At 34.0% G+C, this 16,218-nt stretch overlaps 1 long non-coding RNA gene across 1 annotated transcript in view; it reads right to left on the bottom strand.

The window, feature by feature from the left end:
* Positions 1–4,331: 4,331 nt before the first annotated feature.
* The window catches only part of LOC105746594 (uncharacterized), a 28,748-nt gene continuing 16,861 nt past the window's right edge, over positions 4,332–16,218 (bottom strand). The window contains exons 2-3 of the long non-coding RNA XR_001118905.3: positions 4,673–4,751; positions 4,332–4,566 (exon numbers count right to left, since the gene is read on the bottom strand). This is a non-coding gene — a long non-coding RNA (uncharacterized lncRNA). The remainder of the gene's footprint in view (positions 4,567–4,672; positions 4,752–16,218) is intronic.

Raw genomic sequence — 16,218 nt, 5'->3', positions numbered from 1 at the left:
GACTAAAGTCCATAAATACCCTTGTAGTACAATTAGCCCAGTGCTTGCTTGACCAAACAACTGGACACTATTACCTGACAGACTTGACACATCAGCCAACCATCACACTGGGGGAAGAGTAGGAGCCAAGGAATTGCAATCTATTATGGTGGAAGCCGCCAGCATTGCCCCAGGAACCAATGAAGCTCCCCTCCTTTCTCCCTTGTGAGAAGTGGGGATGAAGCTGCAGTCCTGTGTAGTGATCCAAGCTGCAAAGCCTGAGCCCATCTGTAGTTGCTCAGAGAAACTGATGAAGCTCCAGACATTTTTTTCCCCTGCCTAGGTTGGGGATAGAGCTACAGCTGTGGACAGCAAACTAAGTCATGCAAGCTGAAACCGAATGCAGTTGCCTGAAGAGGCTGCCAAAATGCTCCCCCCACCTTCTGCACTGCCAGGGATGGAGATGGGCCCAGGTATGTGCAACAATCAAATCTGTGCAGAACAAAAGTGACTGCAGTTGCCCTGAAACTACCCATGTTTGTTCCCTGACATTTGCAGGTATTAAGCCACAGTATGGGTAACAGTCTAAGTAGTGGGGCCCAAAGGTGACTGCAGTTGACTGGAGAGGCTCCTGAAGCACTGCCACCCCTTCTGCCCTGTCAGGGGTGGGAATGCATAAGTGTGTTCAATATTCTAGTCAGTGGAAGTCTAAACTGTCTGCAGTTCTCCAGAGAGGATGGTGCATTTCCCCTCAGCTTCCTCCCTGCTGGAAATGGAGCCACAACCCAGGCTAGAGCAGCAATGTGATCTGGGTTGAAAGAAGTCGTTCCCTACCATCACTGTGATTTTCAATTAGCCTTGCTTCCCCTCATGTCATGGGCAGAGTTAAAATGGAGACTACCATCCTCTTTCCTACTTGGACAGTTTCAAATTTCAGATATACTTGGGATTGGACTTTAGTCAGCCAAATGTACTAATCAGTAGCTGAATTCAGTGCCTGACCATCTCTTCCTCCCCTGTTTCTGAGAAATGGAGTTTCCAGTTCCAGCCAGGAAATAGCTCCCAAGGCATCCTCCTCTTCCAGTGGGGGATGGGCACTGGCTTCCATATTGGAACGCTCTACTCACAGATCACCATAGATGGGCAGCCTCCTCCTTCCGTTCATCCAAGGATGTTGCAGAATGCTCTTCTGGTCTCCTGAGTCCCCCAAACACATCATTTAGATAGTTTCTGGCTGATCACTAACTGTAGCATAGGACAAGCTAACTCTTAGAACACGCTACTGTGCCACCATCTTGCCTCCATCCTCTCAAACACCTACTTTTAACAATTTCCATAAATGAAAATGATACCTCACAAAGATATAATCAAATGGAAGAAGCACTTCACCTTCTGAGCTTACTAAATCAGGACTCTAAATTTTCAATTCCAGTTAAGCAATCATTCTTATTGAAATTTGTCTAATATATTTCTGTCTTTCTTTATGTCAATGACTTGTCTTTGCAAATTAATTGGAAGACTTAACAGTTTTCATATTCTAAACAAGTGGTTTCAAAAATGTGCAGATATGAAACTTCTAGAGGTAGTAATATGTACATTATTTCAGATAAAACTAATGGAAAAATTTTCATATATCTACTTTCCATATGCTGTAACCATTAATGAGTTTCCTAGAAATGCAGTTATTTATTCATTTGTGTTAAACTATCAATTTTACATCAAAGCAACTATATTAATATTATCTTTTTTACTTTAAAATATAACATGGTCACATCACAGAAAAAAAGTTTTAATTTTCAATTCTTGTATTTCATAAATGTAAATTGAGAAATTCATCTTTATGTTTGACAGCTTTTTAAAATATATTTCTATAAGGGAAGCAGAGACCTGATGTGAAAAACAAATTTACATATTTCAAAATCTTGTTTTTATCAAATCAGCTAAGTTAACATCTGGCGCACTTTATGCAATTCAGGTTTCATCCTTTTTATTATTATAATAATGTTCCTTTGAATAATGAAGTAAACAAATTTTATGAACGGTATTATATGTTAATTTATTCTCAAATTCTTTTTTATTTTTATTCTATTCAAGGAATAATTCTATCAAAGGTTGCACTATGCAGCTTTTCCTTAAAACACTACTTTTGACAAAGTCATATATTGTAGTGAATACATTTTTTCCTGCTGAGCCTTCTTTTGTGGATTCACAATTGAGTAGTTCTTCATATATTGTTTCAATGAAATATATAATTTGAGAGAAGTTAGAAACATCTACCCTTTTATTGAAATATATGGCAAACCTCCCTGTGTGCAGTTTTTTCTAATACTTCTTAATCGTTGTCAATTTTTTCTACGTAGCAGTAGATATACATTTATGATTTGTCACAATATTATCTTCCAAGTATTATTTCAAACAATTTTATTCATTTTTACCATACCTGCAAAAAGTTTCCTCTATGGCTTGAGTATTTTCCCCATTTATTTTACTTTAGCTATTATTAGAGCCACCTCCGTTCTCCCCCTCCCAGAAAGGTTTGAATTCTAGATTGGTAGATAGATAGATGGGCAGGCTGACAGACAAACAGACAGATAAAATTTAACTAGTTAAGTTTGGTTATCAATGCACTAAGTGTTTATGATTTAAACTTTGGTGAAAAAAAGATTTCCTATTTTGGGATGCTTAGAGCTCAATCTCTCTCTCTCTCTCTCTCTCTCTCTCTCTCTTTCTTTCTCTCTCATTCTCACTACTGCTCTCTTTCCCAATCATATGATCCTGTTTTTTAATATATCTAGTCAATTTATCAAATATTGGGCATTGTGAATTTTTAAAAATTGCAGGTTCCATGTGTCGTTATCTTCCACAAGACAGGCTACACATTTTCCTGTTATGCACTATCATGAAGGGTATCACCTTAATCCAAACAGGAACTGAGAAGTGTTGGGACTGCAGATTTGGTAAGAATCAATTTACTTATAAAGTGTCCTCCAGTGTTTTCAGCTGAGAGCCTGATGTGTCGACCAGGGCCTCTCCCCTTAGTGGGTCTTGAACTCAAATTTTTATCCCCGCAGCATCATAAGACTATTAAAATCTCAACTCTGATTTTCAGAGCTTTTTGGTATCATTTTTCAATTTTCCATCTTTAGAGCTTCAGAGGTGGACAAATATCTTGAACGAGAAATTGGCCAAGTGTTTGAGGCCTGTGGACTTTCCGATTTTGTCACTGTACCCTCATGAGCCTACAGAAAATTCTGCTAGTTTTCTGTACTCTAGCAACAGTCTTCTGCTTGGGAAAACCGGGATTCTCAGCCTCTTTCTTGTTTGTGCCCAGATCAAGAAGATGTAGACATAGATCATTAGCTTACTTTTTTGAGGTTTTTGCCTTTCTGTAATCTTAGCACATTTAATCTCCTTTCCTTCAACAATTCTCTAATGCAAATAAGTTATTTTCTGTATTCCATTTATTTTTGTTTTCTAGCTTGTTTAGCTGTCCTCATTGGGAGAAAGCCTGTTGCCAGCTACTTCATTTTAGCCACTAGGTGCATAGCTTTTAAATGTCTTACTAATCATGATGTCTTTACAATTCAGAAATTTACATGGCATGTTAAAAAACTTAAGAAAATATTAATCATTAATGAAATCTGTATTTCTATATATATAATAAAGATCTAAATAATTACAAATTATCAAATTATCATTCTTGTCTAAAAATATGGCTGAAGAAAAACTCAAAATAAGAGCGCTTTATTTTCTTGCAATTTTCAGAGAAATTTTAAGGCCATTTGTACATTCATGAGGATTACTCAGTTAAACTGAATTGCATGATCAATGTTTTAAATAAGAAAAATAAACTGTAATATATCCTAATAGGCCATAAAAAACACATACACAAAAGTGAGGTATCCACTGACAAGTCTTCCACATTGTGGAAAAGACATCATTTCTTAAAGATATCATGCACCACATAAATGTCATGTAACTGTTTGGAAAAATCAAGTAGTGGTGGTGCCAGTGTCAATCAATATATTAAAACATAGTAAAGATGAATTCTTTTTACTCTATATGGATTTTAAAATAGAAATAGAAAATCAAATACTTTTCTATCAATCCAATCAATAATTTTGTGTAATTCTAGGATTCACACACTAAAGTTGAAATATAGTAAGCTTGGAAATGTAACCGAAAATGACATATTCAAAGTATATGGTTGAAATAAAAGAAAAAAAAGAAAAGATAAAAGAAAAAAATAACAAAATATATTTGATCTCTACTAGAGCTGAAAGGCTATGTGGCAGCTTATTAGTCAGCCAGCCAAAGGGATGCTTATGCAAAATAACAGAAATCTGTTGGCTTTTATAAAGGGTATTTATTTGGGGTAGAAGTTTACAGTTACCAGGCCATAAAGCATAAGTTACTTTCCTCACAAAAGCCTGTTTCCACAATTTGGAGCAAGATGGCTGCTGATGTCTGCAAGGGTTCAGGCTTCCTCTTCCTCTTCAGGCTCCATGGTCCAAGCTTCTTCCAAAATCAGACAACGTGAAACACAATAATTATTTTTGTAGATAAAAAGCGAAGAATTTTCCAGAACTGAAAAAAAAACACCAATACAGAGATATGAAGATTAACTAATGCCTTTTATAAAGTTGAATATGCATTTCTTCATGATCCAGGAATTCAACTCTTAACTACTTACCCAAATGAATGAAAACATATCCTCCCACAAAAATTTCTGCATGAAGGTTTATAAAAGCTTTATTTATCTTCACCAAAACCTGGGAAAAACCAGATGTTCTTTAACAAAAGAATGTATAAACAAGCTGTTGTACATCCATATAACGGAATGCTACTCAGCAATAAGAGGAACAAAATATTGATCTATGCAAAGACATAATTGTGTGAATAATTTTAAATAAATTATATTTTGAGAAAAAAATTCATTCACTTCAATTTTAAATGCATTTTGCTAAGTGAACAAAGTCAGGATCAAAAGGCTACATATTGTATGATTCCACGTATAACATCGTCTCAAAATACAAAACTATAGGGACAGAAAGCAGACCAGTTGTTGTAGGGGATTAGGGGTAGGGAGGGATTAACTACAAAGAGCAACACAAGAAAAATTTTGGGGTGTTGAACTTCCTTGTACTGTGGTGTGGATACATGACTACAATAGCAAGGAAACATATGACTGCCTTTGTCAAAAGCCATAAAAGACTACATCAAAAAGACAATTCTACATACAATTAAAAAAAAAAAAATCCAGCCAGGGTGTCAGCAGTAACCAAGATGGAATGCAGACAATGGCAAATGAATCTAACTAATTCTCAGCTGAATGACATAACCACACTGAAGGACTTCAGAAAGAAAGGAGTTATGCAAGTAATTTTGGAAAACATTGTTTTGACTAGACATTGTAATGCTGTAAGGAAGATGAACTATACACAGACACAACAATCTAACTGGTAAATCAGTTTCTCACAGGAGTATAGGTTAACAAATTTGAACCTACTTCCTTGTATATGAGGTATGAACATATAAGTAAATATGCCATAGATAACCATAGCCAGATTTCCCACTGTTGGAAAAATAGTTTACATATAAGTAAAGGAGGGATGCTAAAAAATGTCTTGTAACTGGACAGGCATTCAATATATCAGTATGAACTCACGCATTTTTAAAATATATATTTTATATAGTAAATAAATATGTAGATAGATAAATTGACACAGAAATAAGTAGAGATATATGCAAACATGGGCTTGTATATATACATATATTTCTTAACTCTGTCAAAGAAGTAGTGATGCTCCACTAGCAATGAGCACATTTTGTGCCCAGACCTTCATTTCTGAACACTGTTCTCTAATGAAAGGAACCAAGGCTCTTTGGAGAAGTAGTTGACTCCAATCCTAGATCAGGGAAAATACAGAATGAACCTGGAGCATATTTTGATGCCAGAAATTAATACATTTTCAGAAAAGAATGAGGAATGTCAAAAGAAGAGTCAAGCTGAAATAACTCTCAGTTCTCAAAGTGGGAACAATTTGAACAACAAAAAAATAACAATAATATTGGAATATAATCCAAAGAATAAAATAAACATCCATGAGCCTATACTGATATAAATCATTGAAAAATAAACACATGGTTTTAAAAAAAGGGACAACTATTCTTTACAGAAGAATTCCAATTAATAAATTATGAAGGAAATAGAGAAATAGAAATTCATCATTAGACTACAGTAATAATTTTACAGGCATAATCCATGGATAAATATGAAAATTAGTGGGTAAAAACTTTAAGGAGAAACAGGGTATTTGCATAGCCTCAAATATCTTCCTCCAAACATTTATTAATTCAATAGGGAAAAATATTAATGTTACAGTAGATAAACCTGGCAGGCACCATGTTAACCAAGTAATCAATATTACATCTCACCAGTAAAAGGACATGATATTTTGTACTCTCTTGATATAATGCTCAGAGAAAGGCATATCATCTCTGTGGTATTAATCTCTAAAGTCCATAACTCAAATCCAATCATGGAAAATCATTGGACAAACCCAAACGGAGGAGCCTGCTACAAAACACCTGACAAGTATTCTTTGAAAATATTAAGAAAGTGAAGACAAGAAAAAATAACAGAACTGGTGCAGATTGAAAGAAAATAAACAAACATGACAACTAAATGTAATGGGGGATCATGGATTTATTAGGGAAGTAAAAATGGTTAGAATTATAATGGAAAGACAAAGTCTGTACATTGGTTAATAGTATTGTACCAATATTTATGTCTATTCCTTAGTTTTGTTAATATTAATAGTACCATGGTTTTGGTGAGTGAAACCAGGTGAAGATTGAAGATTATAAAGGAATTGTCTTGTTAGTCTAAAACTATATAAAATATATATATATAAGTCCATGTGTTTAGAAATTAAGAACAGCATTACTAAATTATTGACAACTAAATGGTTAAAGAAAAAATAATAAAATAGTCTAAAACTATATAAAAATATATATATATATGAGTCCAGGTGTTTAGAAATTAAGAACAGCATTACTAAATTATTGACTACTAAATGGTTAAAGAAAAAATAATAAAAATTGAAAATTGTTATAAACTGAAATAAAATGAAGATCTTGTTTGATGCAGCTAAAGCAATGCTTAAGAAGAAAACTGTAAGCATAGAGATATATATTAGATTAGAAATAATGATATAAGCATTCATCTTAAGAAATTTAAAAAGAACAGAAAAATAAACCCTAAGACAGCACAAAGAAGGAAAAAAAAAGAGCAGACAGGCACCTAATATTCAACAGATTGTACCAATTAAGCCAAAACCAGGTCTACAGTATATTCATTTCCTATTGCTGTGCTAAGAAATTACCACACATTTAAGGACTAAAACAACTCAGTTTTATTATTTTAGAGTTCTGGAGGTCAGAAGTCCTAAAATCAAGCTGTCAACAGAAGAACGTGTTTCCTTTTCTTTTCTAAATCCTCGAGATTACCTACAATCCTTGGCTCATAGATGCTTTCTCCATTTTCAAGCTAGCAGCATGGCATCTTCATACCTCTCTGTTTCCCTCTTTCTCTGTCTCTTTTCTACTCCAATTCTCCTTCCTTGTGATTACATTGGGCTCATCCAGATAATCCAAAACAAACTTCCTACCTCAAATTCCTTAATATCTACAAAATTTTGCTATATAAAGTGACATAATCACAGGTTTCAGGAATTAGGATGTAGAAATCTTTGGGAACCATTATTATGTCTACCACATATGGAAAGAGAAAATTTTAAAAGTTAACAGCTTCTGTCAAGGTAAATCAAGCAAAAACAGAGAATTTATAAATAATCAAGAAAAAATATGACAGGCGTTAAAGAGAAAATTTATCACAAACAGCTTTATGCTAATAAATTTGAAAACAAAATTGTTTTCTTGTCTTACAAAGAAAACTCCAGGCCCAAATGGCCTCCCCTGTGAGTTCTACTAGACATTCAATCAGAAATAAATCATACACAGTCTCATTCAGAAAAAAGAAAAAAAAATGAGAAATACTCCTCAACTCATTTATGAATCTAGACTTGATACAATAACTTTACCAGGACAGTGTAAAAGACAAATTAAAGGGTAATTTGACTCATGAATATAAAAGCAAAAATATTAAACAAAATGTTTGCAAACTTAATTCAAGAATAAATAAAAGCAATAATGCTTTAGGACCAAGTTGGATTTATTTCAGGAAAGCAAAATAAATTTAAAAATTAATATAATTTGCTACAGTAACAGATCAAAAAATATTATCATATTATCATCTCCACAGATGGGAAAAAAAGTGTTTGTCTTAATAAGATACCCCTTCTTGATATCTCTTAGTATGCTAGAATTACAAGGTAACTCCTTATTATAATAAGGGATATTAGCAAACAAACAAAACTAGAACAAAATATCATTACCTTTTGAGATAAGAAACAAGATAGAGATAGCCTATCACCAATTTTATTCAATGTTTATTATAGCTCTTAATCAATGTAATAAAATTTAAAAAAAACACAAACGGATTGAAAAGGAAGAAACACAATTGTCACTATTAACAAATGATATGTTTATGTACATACACAGAAAATTTAAGAGACCCTATCTACATAGTCTATGTTCTTAACTACCATTGAGAGTCAAGGAAAAAGAAATCTACATACTAATATTTTTACAAGATAGGCACGAAGTTAATACCAAAACCTGGCCAAGATGTCAAAATAAAAAGAAAACCATTATTTGTAAGTATGATGCAAAAATCCTGAATAGACTTTTGGCAAATGCAATCAAGCAACTAATCAGAAGAATAACCCACTACCAAAATGGCGTGTACTCCAAGCTGTACAGATGCTTTAACATTAGGAAATGTAGTAAAGTAATAAAAAATAATAATTGCTATTATTTAATGCTGCTATACAGTACTAACCAGTGAAATTAGAAAAGAGGAAAAAATAAGTATAAGAATTGAAATAGAAGCAGAAGTGTCATTAGTAGAAGAGGATAAAATTATATATGTGGAATAGCAAGAAAATTACATTTTATAAATTATTACAAAAAAAAGAAAATATTATGACTGATTAGAAAACTCAATGCAATGGGAAAGAAGAGTGGTTTCTATTACAGAGAAACAAGATATAATTTATATTTTGTAAATTTTACAAAAATGTATAAAAACTCATGAAAATTAAATTCTACCTAAATACATTAAAAAATTTAGTAACTAAATATTCATCTTAGATTTGCTTGTATTTAAGAGGTCCTTCTTTCCCATCTTCCAAAAATTATCCAAAATTCTTCTGCATTCATGGACCAGAATTAGAAATGGGAAGACAAAGTGTTGATGGAAAGAGATATTTAGATGGGAGCATACATGAAAACAAAATGTCATGAGAAAAATTTGAGCCTCAGCGTTTATAACTAGCTTTCTTTTTTAAAAAAATATTGTTACCCTCAAGAGATAAGCTTATAGGTAATTTTTCTCTTTGGGCTTTTCATTTTATTAAAACTTCTACCTTAAATGAGTTATCTTTTTTTGAGATTCAACTAATATATCATTTACTATGCAATTTTCAAGAAGCTATTCTGAAATTCATGTTAGAGCTTAATGTAAAATTGCTAACATTCAGAATTAAAATTTTCATTATATCTGTCCTCCAATTTAGTAGACCAATGATGCTAAGATTTATTTAATTACAGCTAATGAGACAAAGACCTATGATAAAGATCGCATTTGTTTACTTTTTATGAAGGGAATATTAAGCTGCAACATTCAATTTTAGCATAAATAGACATGGTTGAAATGCATGGAATATTTTCTCTAAACATATAATCTACCTACATTATGATGGAAATCTTGTAAAGTTCCCATAAAATCAGCACCATGTCAGTTAGCCTTACGTTGGAATAAATAAAACCTATTTCTCCACAACAACAGAGTTAGGCTCGTTTATAATTTCCCTACACAAGATTCTTCTACCTCTTTTACTTGAATTTATAATTAACACTATACTCTTTAAATATATGTCCCAGAGAATTAAATCTTCTGTCTGTTAAGCTCTGAATTTCAAGACAGTTTCAGCCAACACCTACTCTCCAGTTCACTGAACTCACCCAGGATAACTAACAAAATGATGATGATGGACAATGACATCCCAAAAAGCAAAGACTATCTACAACTTCAAGTAAAACAACTCCTTCCGTCTGCCCCAGGTCTAAGTCCCCTCTCAGTCTGAAGCAGGGGAGGCATCACCACCCCCAAATCCTTAACATTGAGGAATGAACAAACATAAAGGGGGATTGCGACCATGAACTGAAATACACTTACTGTTACTGTAGTAACAGAAGAACTTGTAACAATGATATACCTATAGTGGTTACCATAGGTTGTTGAGGAGAGGGAGAGGGAAGAATAGTTGGAACATAAGGTATTTCTAGGCCACTGGAGTTCTTCTGCATGGTTTTGCAATGACAGATTCAGTCCATTATACATTTTGTCAAAATCTATAAAATTGTACAGTGCAAAGTTTAAGCCATAAGGTAAACTATAGATCATGGTTAGTAGCAATGTTTCAATATTTGTTCATCAATTGTAACAAATGTACCACACTCATGTAAGTTGTTATTAATAGGGGAAAATGTGAGAGGGGAAAGGAGGGTACTTAAGAATCCCTTATATTTTTGATGAAATTTTTCTTTAATCTAAAACTTCTTTAAAAATAGTTAAAAAAAGAAACCTTGTGAAGTTTTCCTGAGACTTTCATTTTTTTACCTGGCAAAAGAAGAGATACAGAAGGCAAATTCTACTAATATAATGATTGCCACAAAGAGAAAAGACAGTTCCAGAAAAGAGTGATCTGTATTTTTCCTTGATAGAGAAAGTTCTTTTCAGACTATCATTTTTTCCCTTTTTTATTATGACTCCATATAATCCTCTACATTAACTTTCATAGTAATAACCAACCTCCTGATAGCAAAATATATAGTGTACCATCAAACTCACTCAACAGTTACAAGCTCTATTAATGTGGATATATAACATATTTCAACTATTCTCTTGCAAAATATTAGAATTTTAAAAACTGAAAAATTACTTAAAAGTTCAATATATTTCAAAAATGTGTATTATAACAATATGAATTATTAAATTCATTAAGATTCCGCAGTTTTGTGAATTACTCTCAATAAATACAGTATATAAACTTCAGAAGAATAAATTGAATGAATATTTTTAAAGTTCCAGAAAATCTCAGAGAATTTTTAAAGCATTCATCTCTGAAGCATTTATTATGATAAAATATGAGCCAAAAGGAATTGGGAAAATTTCTCTTCATTTTCTAAGTGAAATGACAGTCCTAGATTTTCTGTGACTTAACCATCCATTTTTATCTACAGCAAATAGTCCCATAAAAACAGTCCAATTAGATATGAGTCCAGTGCCTCCTGAGTGTATGATAAACAAGTTTTCAGAATGTCAGATCATTAACAAAGTCTGCCTGCTCAAAAATAATAATAAAATGAAACAAAACACCAACAACAAAAAACCGTCTGAGCGTAAAGCATAGATAGGAAAGCTTTGGGTCGATAAAAAAACTCACATGCTGAAATTAACAATTGACTGTTGTGGTACAGAACTAGAGATATGCTTTCAGAGAAGTTTATGATATTACAGATGAAAGATGGCAAGAGGAGAAAATCAAAGAAAAAAGAAATAGCTCTTGAAGATTTTGAGGGAGGCAAACAGTATTAGGATTTTAGAAGAGAGGGGTAATAACTAACAGATGCTCTCATAATTGGTTGTTAAATAGTTATAGGGCCTGTGTGACACTGAAGCTTAGCGAAAGGAGAACAACAGAGCAAATACAATTTGTTTTCATGGGCAAAAAGAATGGCCTGTAATAACCAGAATGCCTAAGGCAAAAGGTTATATGTTATCAGGTAGATCAGGTAAAAACATTCTCACCAATGACATTAAACCTTTTATTTCACATAAAGAAATAAAGGCACCTCATTTAGTTTAATCAGATATGACTAAGGATTATCACTATGCAACTCACTCAAATGTATGTAATTGTACTTCTCAAGAACTTTTTAAGCACTAGGGACAAATGAGGAATCCAATTCTCCCTCTCCACATAGACTGAGTCTGGAGATTGGCAAGTAAAGAGGCAGTTACAGCAGAGTGAGATGAATGCCAGTAATAAGTAGACACAGCATGCTGTCAGAACACACAGGAGAGGCATCAAACCTACTTTGGAGATGTTAGGAAAGTGAAACTGAAAAAAACAGTAAAATATAGCGAAGATGATGAAGAAAGATGTGTGGGTGGGGACAGTCCTAGCATGGCCAGCCTGCTGTGTTCCCTAGGACTCATAAATACATTCTGTGCTCAGGTCCAAGTGTGTCGGCCTGGCATGGTAAAGAACAATCCCCTAGAAGGAAGGGGCTGTCAGTACATTCCTTCCCCTATTGTTCAGAGCATATGTAAATATTCACTAGACACAGCCTGATCCTGGTGGGCCTATGTTAGAACATCCCCATGGTATATCTGTCCCTGGCAGGGAGGGAATGGGCTCCTCTAAGAAAGCCCACAAACACAAGAGAGGGGTGCCATGCATAGAAGATCTCCCCGTAGTAGTCAAAGATTGAGACCCATTAGCTGTGGGGAACCGACAACCACTAGTAAGGCTGACCTTGTTCGGTCTCTTCTCTACATGAGTAAAACATCTTTACATTAGAGCCTGTATGAGTAGTAACTTGGCTGGCGAACCCAACACCTGTACTGGAGTAGGTTGATCTCTCTTTAGGGGTCTCTCTTGGCCGATAAGAAGTTCCAAATAGAGGGAAAGGATGTACAAAGGCCAAGGAGCAAAAGCGGACAGTTTGGTGAATGTTCATAAAGCATATTGATTGCAGGAAGAGGAACACTTGGAAGAAATGAAGATGGAGAAGTAAGCAGGGACCAGATCCAGAAGAGCCTTGTAAATGCCAGCTTAAGAGTTTGGCTTTTATTTGAACCATTGAAGAATATCCAGAAGCAAAGTAAGATGCCAGTATTTTACTTTCAATTTAATTCATGTAATAGTTTGAGATTTCCCAGAGAAAAAGGAAGCAGCAAAGGACATTAAGATATGTTGGAAGAAAGTCAAGATTATGAGGAAACTGAAAGGGGCTAATAGAAAGAAAAATTTGAAGATAGAGTTGAAAAAAAAAGAATTGCTGATAGAACAGAACCATTTAATGAAAAGAATTCAATATTGTCTTAAATATTAGGAAAAAATAATTAATGAATGGAGAGAAAATATGAGGACAAAATGATGGTCCTTTTCAAGTTAGGGAATTAAGGGGAAATCTCAATGATCACTTCCATTTTAAGGAGCTTAGCTGCATTTTAGGAGGAAGATGGGATGGATGGGATGGCATAACAAATAGGGATGGTTCTTAAAAATTGCTACAGCAAATGGATAAACAAAATGACTAGCAAAAGAGAAAATATCTTCTGGATGCCCCTAATGTGACAGTTAAAGTTAGAAAGTACAATTTTTTATGGATGGCAATTTTCATCATTGTGTCAATTTTCCAGTGGTCATTAGAAAGTCTTAAGTAAGACTAGAAAAGATAGACAATAGGTTGAGATGAGATTTTTCTTGCCAAGAGGATGAAAAGAAAAGTAAGAGGTCAAGGATTTTGTTGATGGTGGCAGTAGAGTCATTGAAGAGATAGATCTTAGAGTCTGTACTAAACAAGGTGGGTTGGGGGTGGGGGGAGAGAGAAGGCTGAGAACCAGGAGAAATAAAGTATCCAACATCTCAAAAGGTTTGAGTAATGTTTGTAGTGGGAGTAATAAATACTAGTACATTTATTGATCACCTAGTATATTCCAGATGCTTCATACTTAATCATATTTAGTGCTTACAATAATCCTGCTAGTGTTGATTCTACACTGACCAAAAGAGCTTTAAGAGCCAGTGTGCTGTATACTTTTCCCCTCTGCCACTAGAGCCAGCCATGTTCCAGATAGTGGCTGGCCCCTCATTCTCAGATCCAGAGTGCAGACAATGTGGAGCAGAGTCAGTTGATATTGGCTGGATATGTAGGGTAAGTGAGAAGCATTTGGGTGTTCAGCCTTTGAGATTTCAGAGCAAGTTGTTACTTCAGAAAAATTTTCCTGATGATTGGATACACAGGAAAGTCTCAAACTTAGATTCAACTAGAACTGAAAAAAGAAAGAAAAATCCAAAGCCATCGCATCATACAGAGTTAATCCTTTCCCTGTATCACAGTGAAACATCCACCCATCCTCAGCAGTGTCCTTGGCCTTGTACCAATTTAGCACTGCAGTGATTAAGTGTATCAAAGCCACTCCCAGCGTGGGTAGGTGATCTCAATCAATCAATCTCTCCTCTCTTTCTCCTATAATATTTACGTTAACCTTGGTAACATCATACACATCTTGAATTGCCCAGACTGCAAACCTTTCAAGGTTCTCCCTGTCCTTCCTAAGCAATATAAATATGTTATTTATAGCCGTAAGTTAATAATCTAGTAGCAAAATATGAATGAGATCTAAGCCACATTTAAATAAAGAAAATATTTAGTTCCTCATAACCCTCTAAGCTGTCAGTCTTCTCATAATATATAAGTATGTATGTATATACATATATTTACATACATGTACATATACATTTATATACACACATACTATAGCTATGAAAGTGTGTAGATATCCAAAACTTAAAACTCTGTTTTTTACATGTCAGAATAAGAGACTGAGAAAGAGCGAGAGCGAGAGAGAGAGAGAGAGAGAGAAAGTGATAGAGAGAGAAAGTGATAGAGAGAGAAAGAGAGGGACAGGAAAAGAGATCGAGAGGGAGAAAGAATTGTAAAAATGTTATCTATTTGTGGCTACCTAGTCAAATATTTTTCTTAGGCCTGGAATGTCAAGTTTTCCCTGTGATGAATTTAAATGGATGCTAAGCTAGTTTACATGATGAAGTTAGGGTGGCAGTTGAAAAAAAAAGGTATAACAGAGAACAAGGTACTGCCATGAAAATACTGACAGATACAGAGATATGTCAAAAGCAGATTCTCAATTAGAGAAAATGCAAAAAGAGCTGTTGCCCAGGTAAATACATTTCCAGAAGAACTTTTCCTTTGTTAAACCAAAATAAATTGAAAGTGATTGGCATTAAACATCAATCAGGATTATAGTGGACATCAGTTATAATTGATAGCTGCCAGAAATAGACATAATCACAGGTGCTATAAAAAGCTCTCTTTGTTATTTGCCTTCCAAATGTCTCACAAGCCTTTCCTCGGTTGAAATCTATGCATTTATACCAAAATAGCAAAGGTGATTTAAAGTTATTTTTATAATTTCTTTATGTTTAATTTACAGTTTTTGCTTAAAATTTTTAATTCACTTTTCTTCCGAGATGGGAAAAAAGATTATGGAAAGCAACCAGTGAACTTTAAGATAATCTATGTTCCTGCTGTAAATGACAATGTCATTTTTCACACAATGTAATAATGTGTGAATTTTGCATTATTCATCTCTTCATCACAAGTTTGTAATTGTTTCTTCCGAAAACAACAGCATAACTCATATTTTGATACTACTGTGGTGAATGTATAGAATGACTGAGACAAATGTTTTGGTAAAAGAATAAAGTTTGTGGCAGTCATAACCAATATTAAAACAGTTTGAGGGATAAATAAAGGTTTGTGTGAATAGACACTTTTATGCTCTGTGCATGTTTGATTCAATGATTCTGACATGAGTATCTGAGTGAGTTGTGAGTCCCAGGGGAGCAGCATGAGTTGTTTAAGCTGGGTGCTTAAACCTAAGTGATGTATTTATAACCACATAAATTCCTTTTATAAGGAGCAGCTCCAGTGGGGCTCACTCAAAGCAATCATAATTCATATAAGACAATATAGAATGTTGGAAATGAGTTGGGACCAACTCTAGGCCAGAGAAAATTTTTCTGAATTATCAATCTGAAAAGCAGAAAAATAGCAAGATGTATAAGGAAAGGAGGATAAAAATGAAAGGAAAATGGAGAAAACAACAACAACAAAACATGTTTTTATTTCCAAAAAGAAAGCAATAAATTCAGGATGAATTAGCATATTGTTAAATAAATGATTATGCAAACCTGGAAAAAACTCTCCCACACAATTTAGGTGGAGTCAGGCATCTAA

This window comes from Dasypus novemcinctus, chromosome 7 (genome assembly GCF_030445035.2).
Source record: "Dasypus novemcinctus isolate mDasNov1 chromosome 7, mDasNov1.1.hap2, whole genome shotgun sequence".
NCBI classification, from domain to species: Eukaryota; Metazoa; Chordata; class Mammalia; order Cingulata; family Dasypodidae; genus Dasypus; species Dasypus novemcinctus.
The sequence above is the reverse complement of the archived record's forward strand: the minus strand, read 5'-3'. Positions and strand labels throughout refer to the sequence as shown.